Source organism: Ambystoma mexicanum, chromosome 4q (assembly GCF_040938575.1).
Source record: "Ambystoma mexicanum isolate Mex_15411 chromosome 4q, UKY_AmexF1_1, whole genome shotgun sequence".
Classification (NCBI taxonomy): Eukaryota; Metazoa; Chordata; class Amphibia; order Caudata; family Ambystomatidae; genus Ambystoma; species Ambystoma mexicanum.
In genome coordinates, this window is record NC_090928.1 from 852,327,069 (window position 1) to 852,340,875 (window position 13,807).

A 13,807-nucleotide genomic window follows, 5' to 3' on the forward strand; every position below is an offset into this window, starting at 1 on the left:
GGTGATTTGCATCTATTGTATTGGTGTTACCCTACAAAACAATTGCAAACATTCTGGCTTTTCAGGCAATTTTTCTCAGAAAGTGTGCTGTATATTGCATTAAAACACATATTTATATCTTTCTCCTAGTGCAGTGTGTGGAATATCCCTTCAGCAGCACGTTGGTGCGTATTTCGCAAGCCTGATAAATAATCTATGCTGGCCCATAGTGTGGCGCGACCAGTGATTTGTTGCTGAGTTAGGGGTGGCCCCCTCAGCATGGCTCACAGGGGGGCCCCCACATTTTGTATTAAGCAACTGATTGTTGGGTGTGTGCTCACTTACCACAGCATGGTGTTAAGGGAATAGGTTGGTGTGTGCCGCCATTGCCATTGAATTCTGCATGTTACGCATCCTTAAGTGCATTGTACTATGGGAAATGGAATAAGAGTGAAATGGGTCAATTAGATAAAACAAATATGGATGAATTCCAGGAGGTGGTAATGAAACCTGTAGGTTGCACTATATTTAGAAAAGCAAGATTAATAAGACCAGCAGTTACACCACAAGATAGATTATATGTGCCATATAAATCATCTGTAATCACGTTTCATATGAACCTAGAAGGAAATAAAGATACAGTGCCCCCCTCCTATGCAGTAAATTACAGTCCACACTCTGTTCCATTTTGCTTAAAGAAAAAAGGCTCCTATTCAGTAGGGACATACACCAGGTGTACGAACATTGCAATCCTTGAGAGAGAGGAAGAACCAGTGTATATAGGTGACCCTGTCTATTTCATATGTTGAGAAAAAGCTTATCCCTGGTTGCCTAGAAATTGGGGAGGTACTTGTTACTTGGGGATTCTGTTTCCAGGGGTGTTTCTTTCAAAAACAGCAGACATAGTCAAACTATCTAGATCAAGGCCACGACAAGACGAGGAAGGAGGATTAATTGCAGAGGACATAGCAAAATCATTTATACCATTTTGGGGCCAAGCAATAAATTCCTATAATATAGGACAACTGCCCAAAATATTAGATAAAATGATAAATGGGACAACGGACATATTATACAACATGACGTTGGAGGAAAAAGGGATTAGATTGATGACACTCCAAAATAGGATGGCTCGTGACATAATTTCGGCTGATCATGGGGGAGTTTACAAAATCGTGGGATCATTGTGTTGCGTATTTGTAGGTGACTCATCGCCTACGATTTTTGAAGCGATAAAAAAGTTGCACGTTTTGAGCTCCGACCTCCATCCCCCAGAAGGTAGTTGGGAATTAAACATAAGCTCCTGGTTCTGGGAAACATTATGCTCATGGGGATGGAAACTAGTTGCAATCCTAGTAGCAGTGCTAGGAATATTTATGACATGTTGTTGTTGCATACACTGTTTACCAATAATTTGCACTGAAATAAGTGAGGAGTGCGTACATATAGTAACACAAAAAAAACCTCCTGGGTTGGATACTCAAATGAATCAGGAAATGAAGACAGTGAAAGAATTCATGTCAATCAATATTGATGACAATGATGACGATTATAGTAGTATGCAAAGTTCCGAATCAGATACTTGGTCAGAAGAGGATGCAATGTTTGGATAATGCGCTTGGTTTACGGCCAAGACGAGGGTTTGTGAGTCTAGAAATTACCCTCCCATAGCATAGACGATGTAATTTGTTGGCTGAGAACCAACCACATCATGTGTTCAGCATCGTTAGTACAGACTCATGAGCGTGACCAGACAGCGTCCATTTTGTAGGAATAGAATTCACCATTTTGATTAATTTTAGCTTCTTGCTTTCTGTTCAAACTGCTTAGCTGTAAGCATATTCTATTCCGTTGTTGCTCATGCATAGAGCAAGGCCACAAGATACATGTTGAAACACAATGCAGGCAATCCAGACAGCAATGCCCGGTCTCCTCCCTCACAAGTGCTTGGAAGTAAGCAACAAGCCATTTAATCACTACGCAGGTGCCAGCCAGTCTCGCTGATGCAGTAAAAATGGTAGCAACGAACAATTAATGGCTTGAATGATGCTCTTTTTTATGGCCCCCCCTTCACTGGGCCCTGTAGAGCGAGTTGACCCCTAGTACACGAAAATAAACTGGAAGATAGTGAGGCCTGGAATGTATCTCTCCCCTGCACGCAGCTTGCTTGTAAGAACAAGGGCAGTATGTTCCCTAAAACAAAGAATTGTGTCTGCAAGTCCGCAAATTGCAAACTGTTGCTTAATGAATGTCTGAAGGTGTTATATTTGTCACAATTGTCAATCATCAAATCTATTTCAAAGGAAGTACATTATGGGCGGTATTGAATATGTCATTTCTGATAATAAGATGTTTGTTTTGTATATATGTAACTATTGTAGAATGCTTGCTCTCTTGTGTCCCTCGGGGTCTGGAGACACACGTTGCGGGACGTGAGACACAGTTGGCCAACTGAGACTATTTGCTTTGCAATAAACCCTAGATTTTGGGAATTGAACCTTGTGTCTGGCGTATCGATTTGTGTGTGGTGATTGTGCCTTGTTTCCATACGCGAGGGTCCCCTAGGGGCCCCATCAACACCGTTGCCAGGGGTGCCTTCTCACAATCGTTGAATTTTCCCTCCACAGAGGATAAAGGATTGCTTGCATAGGAGATGACTTTATTGACCTTGTCATGCTTTTGATATAATACTGCGGTCAAGCATGTATTCGAGAACACCGTCTCCAAGAAGAACTCCTTGTTATTGTCAGGGTAAGCTAGACAAGGTGCTTGTGAGAGGCTTCTTTTGAGTTTCTTTACTGCATCGGCTTGCACTGGACCCCACTTCCACTTGACCACACCCTTCAACAGATGGATCAGGGGTCTTGTGATCTCTGCGTAATCCTCAATGAATGGGCATGGCCTTGTGTAAGAAGATGTTAAATTCGTTGCCGGAGTTGATGTATCTGACGTGAGTCCGGGTCCATGTGTACTGCTGCCCCCCCCAAGGTAAAGGCCAGCTTGTATTGGTCCTCCCTACTGACAGGTACGGTCCACTACCCATTGGTCAGGTCATTGGCAGTGTATACCTTTGACCCTTGGATTTGGGCCAGCCCCTGCTCAGTGTACGGGAGAGGCAATCGGGACATATGGACCTGTTTGTTCAGCTCCCTTAGGTCAGCACAGAGTCTCCAATGGCCGTTGGGTTTTAAAATCCCCAGCACCGGATTATTAAAGGTGCTGTGGACTGGACAAATTATCCCACGGGACTCAAGGTTTTTAATACTTTCCGTCAGGGACTCAGTGGATCCGCGAGGCAACCAGTATTGCTTCACAAACACTGGAGTCATGCCAGGGTCCGTGGGAATTGTTGTTGTATGGATTTCGGTGCAACCACAGTCATATGAGTCCAACGCAAAGAGATTTTCAAAATCTAAGAACACCTGTTTCAACTTTTGCTTTTGCTCCAGAGTCTCACAGGCATCAGCTAGGTTCACTCTCTCTTCAACCATTTGCCTGAAGCCCGGAAAGACTTCTGGTTTTGCTATCTCTGCGGCCTCCTCCAGCTGGGTGGAGAGGTCCCTGGTTAAAGTATTGACCTAGACAGAGGGTTTCAGACAGGGAAGGCAGTCCTTGTGGACCTGGAAGATCACCTCATCCCTCCTGTTGTCACAGGTCACCTGTTCCTCACCATAAGGGCAGGAAGAGTACACCAGGAAATTACCCCCTTGCCGGGTGAAGATCCTGTCTGGTGTTATGCAATTGTCGCTATCATTGTCAAAACAGTCATTGAGTATTGGTCCAATCAGTTCGTTACCTAGATGTATGGAAAAATGTCGGTCATCAACCGCCATTCCAATAATGGTGCCTACACTCAGAGTGATACTCCTAAGGTCACTGTTATCCATCAATATTGGAATGGTGTTGTGTTCTACATTGACTAATGGGATTGGGTTTAACCCCAACCCTTGCTGTTGGTGATAGGCATTGAGGTGAAAATATGCATCAGGATTTTGCAGTTTCTGTCCTCTTTTTAAATATTAATTCAAGTGGGAATAGTCGTGTCTGTCCTGGGAGGGTGATTTCCTCTCCAATTTGAACTTCAACTGTATACAGCAGCAATTGGGCTTACCAAAATGCTTTTTCTGAATCATCAAAGTCCATGGGATTACCCCCTAATCGGGACCAGGCTTTGTAGTGTATCAGGACCAAATTAATTGCAAAGCGATTGAGAATGTCACTGCCTAAACAGAATGCAGCAGGGACATCTTGCACGACCCAGCAATTATGTCCTATGCTTTTGTTACCTATTGACATTTTGAGCATACACCTGCAAGGTAAGAGATGTTTAGAATTGGGAGTTTCCAGGTCCATTTCCCATTCATCAATGAGTTTAAATGTAGGAATGGCTGGATCTTTTGGGAGTTTTCGGAACATGGCTTCGCTGAGGAAGCTCTTACCGTTGTTCATGCACACTCGGGCGAGAACATATTCCTTCCCCTCATTTAACTGAATAGGGATGAATAACTGTTCTCTAATCTTCTGAATGTCAGCTAAACTTTGAGCTGGTTTCTCATCACTCTTGACTATGGAATTGGGATTTTCAGATTGTGAATTAGTATAAATTTTCAAAGTATTTCCTTCCAGTGTGGAATGCCACTTGAAGGTTGATTTTCAGAAATGGAGAGGAGTCCTCATCAGCAGTTTGTTGTCCTACAGCAATTACTGTCACATCAGGTATCTGGTTGTTCTTAAAATGGAACTCAATATGATCATGTTTTTGTTCAACCATGTGACATGTGCCATTTAAACTAACATGGTTGACACTATGTTTTAATTTTATTGTCCGGTTAGTCCGGGTCCAGAGGACCTTGTTTACACAGTCTATCAGGGGGGACAACTTTCGCAGGATGTCATTCCCCAGTAGACCGGGTATGCCCTCCGGAGTCACGACTATGACCGGGTGTTTCACCTTATGTCGCCCAATTTTTATTTCCAAATCCGCTGCCCCCTCGACAGGAATTTAATTCCCATCGAAGTTGTCCAAGAAAAGTGGTGAGAGGGATCTGGTATCTCTCCCCCTTCCTTAATTCAGCTGATCAAAGCCCCTCTTTGACAGAAGAGTGGGTTGGGACCCAGTGTCCACTAGTGCGAAAATGTACATTGCCCTTGCACTTGGACTGGCCATAAAATCTACCCTCCTTCTCCTCCAATGGGCAAAGGTAATGGGCATTCTGGGTAAGTTTGGTGGTCAATTTCCTTATTTTTGACTCTGATACAGGAGTGGTTTGGTCATGATTCAGTGTTGGAGTTTGGGGATCTGAAAGGATAACTTGACATTGGGATATGTTGGGAGTTTTGGGCTCCCCTTCTTCTGATTCTGGGCTGCCCCCACCCCTTTTTTGGAGGCAGTCCCCAGACTTGGTTTGGACAGTGTGGTTCCCTTGATGCTCATTCTGGGGTTCAACGATGGGCGATTCTGACTCAGTTCCCACATTCACCCCGTCTTCATTTGGATCTCTTGGGACCCATTTTTCTTTGGGAGGAGGTCCCCCGTCCCTGAAGGAGAAGATTTATTATCCAGAATCCTGTGAGGATTCCTCTCTTTCAAATTGGAGGACACTAACCTCCTCCAGAAAATGGGACTTTTTGTGTTCTTTATTTCTCCTTTCTGCCCTCTGTTCATTGGGTGGCAGGCTTTTGGGGGCAGGAGGTTTTGGTTCCGGTTCCCCGGTGTCCAGGGGCTTTTCACGGGTAAGAGAGGAAGCTTCCTCTAGGGCTTTACACCTCCCTTCCCCCATGCCTCCTCCTCTGGAACCGGTGAGTTGTCAGGGTGTTCCCCCGTCATTGTTCTGGAGTACCCGACCCTTGGTTTGTGGGGTTCTGAGCTGCCATGTTCATCTGAGGGTTCTGTTGAGCCCTCAACATGGGACCCAGATCCTGGGACAGGTTCTGGACCTGGCGCTCCAGTTGAGACACCCGTTCTGGCTGGTATGGGGGTCTCTGGTCAACCCTAGGTGAGTCACGGGAAGGGTAACTATCTCTTTTCCCATAGTACCCTGGTTATGGAGAATTTTGGTAACCCTCCAGCCTTAGCCTCCCCTCCCCCGGATTGGGCTGTCTGGGCTCCTGAAAGCGGGGAAAGAATGGAGGGTTGTCCTGCAGGTTGGGGTTTTGAGGGTACCGGGGAAAGAAACTCAACCTGCCATTTCGGGGATTACTACCCTCCTTGGGAAAGTTAGGAGGGAAGTTTCCGGGGCAGTACCTACTTGTTTGGATCCCCCTCTTGGGCTGGGGAAGTCCATACATATCCCAGGATGGGTCTGTTACCCTTGTATTGGGGCGTAATTTAATCAGGGGAGTTAGGGGTCCCATTTGTGGGATTACCTCCCTGATTACCACCTGTCTGGGATTGGCCTGAGGGCCTTCTGGTTCTTTGACTGGATGGATTTTGTACGGGTATATTTTTAGGCCCCCCCATCTCCAGATCTAAAATGGGGGCAACCTTCACCTCCGCCACCTTAGCAGCAGCAGGAGTGTTGGCTGGTTTGGTTTTTTTTTTTGTGTTTTGGTTATATACAGGTTTTTGTACCTCATAAATGCGGGTTGCCTGTTCTATGACCCAGTCCAGTGATCTTTTCTCATGAAAGCCCCTCACCAGCTGGGTCATTTTATATTTTGGGAGGGCATGAAAGAAGGTGGCAATAAACTCGCGACTATCTGTTTGCACCTTCCTCGTGGTCTGTGCAAAGGCGCGTTTGAGCTCCTGCACAAAATCTTGTGGAGATTGATCTTCCCCGCACTGCAGATTGTAGGCCACCTTGCGGGCCTCTTGGGGGTTTCTGTGAGCAGAGAAATGTTTTAAGATGGCCGTACTGTAGGTGGACCATCTGGAGTGGTTCTGGTCCTCCAGTCCCGCAAAGAAACTGGAGTATTCAGGGGAGAATGTCCATTTCACATACTGTATGCAATTCTGGCTGTCCTTCATATGAACAGTATCCATCATTTGTTCATATAATTCTTGGTGTTCCCAGACAAGATATTTGGCATTTTTATGATATGGAGTTATCACACTTCTAATGGCCTTGATCTGCCTAATGGGATCTTTTTGCATAGCTCTCTTAATTTTGTTTGCCTTCTTTGTTCTAGTCACCCGAGTCCACTCGTTCTCAGACTCAGAGGCGCTGGTACTGAAGGTGGCTACTTCGTCCTCTAGGCACTCCCTGATTCTGAGAGCTTGAGAAGAGCTTGCAGAATGTGGGGGCCTAGTTTCCCTACTTCTCTGGTGCTCAGAAGAGTCTTCTGACTCTCCCCTGCTCCCAGAGTTTGTAGAGTATCCCCCCCACTGCCCAAACTGGGTAGAGGTCTTTAGGATGCTCTCTTTGGGCTTTATTTCCTTGTGTTCCCCACCAATTTTCACAAACTGGTCGCTTGGAAGATGGTATTCTAGTGCCTGACCCTCCCCCTCATAGGAGTCTTCCTGGACAGAGATATCAGCCCTAATATTAGGGTTTCTCTGCGGGGACGGCCGTCCATCCATTTCTGGGGGTGCTGATCTGTCAGTCCCATTTTACCAAACCTATTGAATTCTGCCAGCCCCATAGCTCATGTGAGCCAGTAGACATGAAGTTGGCAGTGTTCATGGTGTTGAATGGGTTTGAGTCCCTGAGTAGAGAGGTCCTGATGCCATGATCAGGAGTTGCCCTGCCCCTCCAGTTAGAATTTAGTCTAGCACCCTCTTTCTCTAATCTTTCTACCTTTTCTTTTTCAGCCCCTATTTCCTGGTGATAAGCAAAACTCTGGGCCTTTTGTTCATCTATCAAGGCCTTACTGGTCTCAATGATTCGCTCTTGCCCTGCTACTTGTTGGTGGAGTCATCAATCTTTTCACAGAGGGCCTCATTGTCGCTCTGCACTTCCTGCATGTTTTGGGAGTACTGGGACATTCTCTGTTGCAAGTGATTCATCTCCTGGTTTGTGTGTCTTTGGCGTGGGTGTTCTCTTTCAGAGCACCTTCTTCCCTGTCTGGTATGCTCTAGCAGCTCCCCATGCTCAGTTTTTAGTTGTTTTAACTCCTGGAGGGCCAACTTACTTTCCTGTAACTTGGTTTGTAACTCGTTTATTTCCTGGCCTAGAGCGTCTTTCTCTTGATTTAGGGTGCCCTTCTGCTCTGCCAGGTCATCTCTTTGTTTTTTTATAGTAGGAGATTCCTGGCGCTCCTGATCAAATTCCTCTTGAGAGCGGAGATCTTTCACAATTAATTTATTATTTTCCTCTTTCAATTTTTCTATCTGGTCTTGTAGGATAACCATCTGCTCTGCGCAGGCTCTAATAAACTGTAATTGTTGAGCCAGCTTGTGTTTGCTATCTTCCAGAGAGCCACCCTTTTCCTGACACTCCTCTTTTAGTGCCTGTAATTGGGTGTCTTGCTCTGCATTCTCTTGCTGTAGGAGAGCCAGATCCTCATTTAATTTTGTGACATAATGTCTAGATTCTGCCTCCAATTCTTGGCTCTTCTGTAGCCTTTGTTCTGCCGAGTCTAGATAATTCTGGATTTTCTCTAGTGATTCAATCTGATTCTGTGCCAGAACTATGTTTTCAGCGTGCTTTTCCCGTATCACTCCTATGTGGAGGTATAGGTAGGCTTTGCTCCTGTCTTTTCGTCCCATGTATAATTCACTAAGAGTTTGGTGTAATAGGCCATTGTTCTGCCATATATCCATGTTCATGGCAGTGACCTGTTGCATGATTTCCTGTAGCCAGACATGTTCATTCTGTTCTGGCCACTCACCCCTGACAAAAAGCTTGTGCACGAGGTGCTCCCTAGACATACCGATTTCTACTGGGATAGCCATTTTGGAGATGTTCATTCTTTATTAATTATTTCGGGGTTGATTTAACTTTACTTTTACAGACATGCCTGGTTTTGGAGTATTTGTTTTGGGAGGCGCTTGTACAGTGTAGCACAATATTCCAACCACACAAAGTATTACTACTCTGCAGGTTAGTCTGCTGTGTTAGACTGTCACAGGTGGTAATTAAACTCAATCCTGGACCCAAGCCCCCAAATTTGTTAAGGATTTCAATCAGGTGCTATACCCTGGTCTCAGCCTAGTATTAAGCGCACAACTGAAATGCTTATTGTTATGCATATATATATATATATATTGTCATATATAGGTTCAATATTTGAGAGATACACCACACCAGAGATTTGAGAGATACACCACCCCAGAGATACACCACTCATATCACACACCCTTTTCAAATACCCCAGGTCAAAATGGTCACAATGGACCAGGCTGGTAGGTAAAGGTAATATTTATTATTCATTTAGAAATTAAAGAAAATCACACACTTTTTAATGTGGTGATAACAACAAATAGGAATGTGAACAATGCAATTAAAATAACACTTTAGCAACACAAATATAAAACACTAGAGAATAGAGACACTTTCGAGCTACCGTATAGTATAAAGCGCATTATAGCTGCCATCGTTAAGGCACTTACCAGCATTAAACTATCAATTTATCACATCAACTTGAAAATTCATGCAGTAAAGGATGATGATAGAAACTCAAAATACAAAAAGAAGTCAATGAAGATTGGATGAGGGTCTCAAAGATACAAAGGAGAGAATGGAAAGAGAAGAATACAAATAAATAGAACACATTAAAATATGATAAACAAGGAAAATTAATAAGGAAGAAATTAGTTAAAATCATTCCAACAATGTTTTAATTATTATTTTATTAAAATACTGACACAATTACTGATAGTTTTGGAAATAATTGGGGTGTGTCACTGATGTAGATCTCTTGTCTTTTACTGAATGCAACCTCTTAGGGTTTCATTTTGGTTACAATTCAAAATATTTGTTCATTAATTACATGTTTAATGAAATGTTTAATTGCATCACAAATATATCTTTTTTATTATTCCCTAGTGTCTAATGTGTTTTATTTATATTGAGGTGTTTTCTTTCACATAATAGGACCACATTCCATTTTCCCAATGTTTATTTCATAAGTGTCATCATATACACACACTCTATTTTGTGGTTCATAATATGTTTTTTGAACATTTAACAAGGAATAAGGAGCCCAGTAAGGAGAGACAACAGGCATTGTAACTCTCTTATGTACGTATAAACCAACTCTAGCATGCTTGGAGTAAACACGTCTCAATGCACATGAATGCTAAAATTAAAAAGAATGTCCATTGTCGATATTTCTGGTACCTAATCTTAAGGTAAAGGGAACAGCGTGGTTGTTCTGATTGGAATACATTTACACTATTCTGTTTTGTATTTAGAGGTTGAGAATAAATGCAGGAAGATTTTGGTTTGCATTAAGTTTGAAGATCACTATTTAGATGTTTTTAATATCCATGGTCCGGTTGGTCCCAATCACGGTTTCTGTACACTGTTAAATTCAAAATTGCCAGGAATTAATGTAATTTGTGAGGATTTCAAACAGTTTACTGATACTATATTTGACATTAAAGGAATGGTTCGGTCAGAAATTTGTATTGGCCCTACGGGTCGGCCATGTGTTTTTAAGCCTAAGTAGCTCGATATTAGAAACATTTCCTATGGACCTTACCCGAGTTTTCGTCCATTAAACACATGCGAAAACAAGCAGCAGGGCGCATCCATTTTGTGATAATCCTATCACTTGCCCCATCGCCCTGGGTGACCTGCTTTTGCGGCACTAAATCATATCCCCCTCCCCTGAGCATGTCATCAGCAGACGCATACTGCCCATTTCACAACGCCAAAGCACGTCTCGTGTCAACATTCGTTGCGCTTCAGCTAATGACGTGTCGCCATGGAAATGGCAGGACGCCTCTTTACTCAATAAGTATAAACAGACTGTTTGACAACACACAGCAGCAGATTTTCGATTCCATTCCTCTCTCTGTGTTACTTTGAGTATTCTGTGACTTGTTTCTGTGCTCTGGTCAGCTACCTTCACTGCTTGTAGCCCGTGTGAACACCTGTACCATCGCTATAAATTATTTTAGTTTGTTTACCACACAATGGCTACAATAATGCCCTACATGTACGAGCCCGAGTATACCGAGGAGGAACTACTGGAAAGGGAAACATGCGAAAACGATGGGGCTTCGGACGGCAGTTGGCAGGATGATTCAATGGATGAATACACTGGACCTAGTCGCATGGACGGTGTTTCCACCTGGTGCACATGCAATCGGTGCAAGCTAATGCCAACCGAGGATAAGAACTGCTGCGGCTGTGAAAACTCGGGATGCGTGGCCTACATTTCGGAAGGCGATACATGGCCGCAATGCATCACCGAGCTGCCAGACTTCAGGGCAGCCTGCCTTACACGGTCCGTGTTGAGAATAATGATGGTGCTTATGCACAAACTTTGCGCAACTGTTCGTCATCGTAATCTGAGTAACGAGTAAGTATACTCTGGTTGTGATGCCGCTACTATTACATGGTCGTCTCCTATATTCAAAATTACATATACATTTCATTGTAACGCATGAAAGTCGTTCAATAGTGTGCAGTGTCTAGATAGCATTTGTCCGAGCAGAATGCCATTAGTTACAAGAATTGTCATTGACAACAAAGGTTTAATAAACTTATATTGGTCATTTAAAAACGTTTTGTATCATTCTTTTTCACAGGTGGTACAGGCTGTTGGCCAATCGTTCCTTTACATGGTGGCTTCACGGGAGGCTTGGACACCGCGTTCGAAGAGTAATACCCGTCTGTGCCGTTGCTGCCATAAGACAAACTTTCCCCAGTGACAGCGGTCAGTACAGGGGATTTTCCCTCGCTGTGCTGCAACCTGACCTGTACAATGTGTAAAGTTTTGTATTTTTGTGCCATCAAAATAAGAAACAAAATAAAACACCTCATATATTTTAACAACGGTTGTTTCGATTTTTTAAATTAATCAAGTGTGTCTCCATTCAAGAGTCTTCCTGTGCCTTGCCTGCACGCCCATCGGCCCATCCACCCCCCCCTATCAAAGGCAGTTCGCACCCAGGGATGAGCGCTGACATGGTGTGCTGTCAGGGGCGATAACGGCCAAGGTGCCAAACACCATGTACACTTCAAAGCTGTCTATCGTTCATGGGTGATTGTTCTCATGTCCACCTTCAGACCCCGTGTCTCCGGCCAGGATGCCCCCTCACGCTGGCCGCCCCCCTGCAATCCACATAGGTGTGTCTCCATTCAAGAGTCTTCCTGTGCCTTGCCTGCACGCCCACCGGCCCATCCACCCCCCCTATCAAAGGCAGTTTGCACCCGGGGATGAGCGCTGACATGGTGTGCTGTCAGGGGCGATAACGGCCAAGGTGCCAAACCGCATGTACACTTCAAATGGTATCCCACGCCCAGGGGCCATCGCTCACATGGTCTCCTCAGACCCTGTTTCTCCGGCCAGGATCCCCCCTCACGCTGGCCACCCCCCTGCAATCCACATAAATGTGTCTCCATTCAGCAGTCTTCCTGTGCCTTATCTGCACGCCCCAGGCCTATCCATCCCACCCCCCCCTCTATCAAAGGCGATTCGCACCAGAGGATGCGCGCTGCCATGGGGGGCTGTCAGGGGGCGCAAACGACCAAGGTGCCAAACAGCATGACACTTCAAAAGGTATCCCACGCCCAGGGGCCATTGCTCACATGGCCTCCTCAGACCCTGTGTCTCCGGCCGGGATCCCCCCTCACGCTGGCCACCCCCCTGCAATACACATAAGTGTGTCTCCATTCAGCAGTCTTCCTGTGCCTTATCTGCAAGTCCCAGACCCATCCATCCCACCCCCCCTCTATCAAAGGCAGTTCGCGCCAGTGGATGCGCGCTGCCATGGGGGGCCATCAGGGGCACAAACAGCCAAGGTGCCAAACAGCATGTACACTTCAAAAGGTATCCGATGCCCAGGGGCCATCGCTCACATGGCCTCCTCAGACCCTGTGTCTCCGGCCAGGATCCCCCCTCACGCTGGACACCCCCCGGCAAACCACATAATACCACGACATATGCACGTCATTCATTCACAAACACACCCCTGTCACTAATACTTTATAAACCGCTTGATATGTCTCATGAGAACATCTTTGTGCTTTGCAAGTCGACTCCTGAACGTGCTACCTGAGAACCACTGAGATCTATGCTAATCTGCTCGTCGTCGTGCTATCTGTGAACCTCTGTGAGCGCTTCGAGCAAACTCGTCAGTGTGCTAGCTGTGGCCATCTACTTTTTCTCCTGCCACAAACTACTGGGCTTGCTGAATCTGTTTGTTGGTCAAGGTAAGGCCATGTATCACAGTCATATTTCGGTCATTTTTTAATTTCTATCTATTTGCGAGTAGAGCACTCAATAGTGCTATGTTCATTGGTCTCATTGCTATTGACTTGAGTTTCAATTGTTATGCTATCAATAGATCTATTTATTTTCATCTGTGTAAATTGTCATCGAATTGCATCCTTCGCGGGTCGTGTATATAATGTAAGCATGTTTCCTTCTCGTGCAAGACAGTACATTCAAGGGACGAGTCACATGTTCAGAGTTTAGTTCCATCATTTTTTAATTTGTGAAAGTAATGCAAATACTAAGCCGCACTTGATGAACTGGTATAGTTCCGGCGACCAAAACAAACCTTGCATTGAACATGGTATGGTTCATTTACTTTTTTATGACATTTTTATTCATCAAGGTTTTATAATAATCTTGATATTTACTTTTCAGAATTTTCAACAATGCCTGTCTGTTCGATTAGCGGTTGCCCTTCGAAGACCCATGCTAAATCTGAAGGCACTACAATGCATGTATTCCCTAAAACTGTTGATCGAATAAGAGAATGGGTCAGACA